We start from the raw sequence: 330 nt of genomic DNA, 5'->3' as shown, positions 1-330 counted from the left end.
AAATAATAATTCATCACAAAAAATAATAGATAGGAGAGTCAGCCCTCTTCGATTCATAGAAAACGTCTACACACTTTTTCCATAAACGGGATTTTTTTTTTTGACACTTGTCTCTCTGATCGGTTTTTCATCGTCATAAACATCATTCAACGATAATCTTGCGAAAAATGACCGCAATCAGAGATAAATTTACACGCCATGGAGTAGATGAGGCCAATGGAATAATTGCTTTTATTCTCTTTTCCCACTGAATTCATCTTTACATTGTTTCACTAAAACGTTTTCTCTAATCATTTTCGTTTTTTCGATAACAGTTATTAGGGAAACTGC

Source organism: Penaeus monodon, chromosome 27 (genome assembly GCF_015228065.2).
Source record: "Penaeus monodon isolate SGIC_2016 chromosome 27, NSTDA_Pmon_1, whole genome shotgun sequence".
Taxonomy (NCBI): domain Eukaryota; kingdom Metazoa; phylum Arthropoda; class Malacostraca; order Decapoda; family Penaeidae; genus Penaeus; species Penaeus monodon.
The sequence above is the reverse complement of the archived record's forward strand: the minus strand, read 5'-3'. Positions refer to the sequence as shown.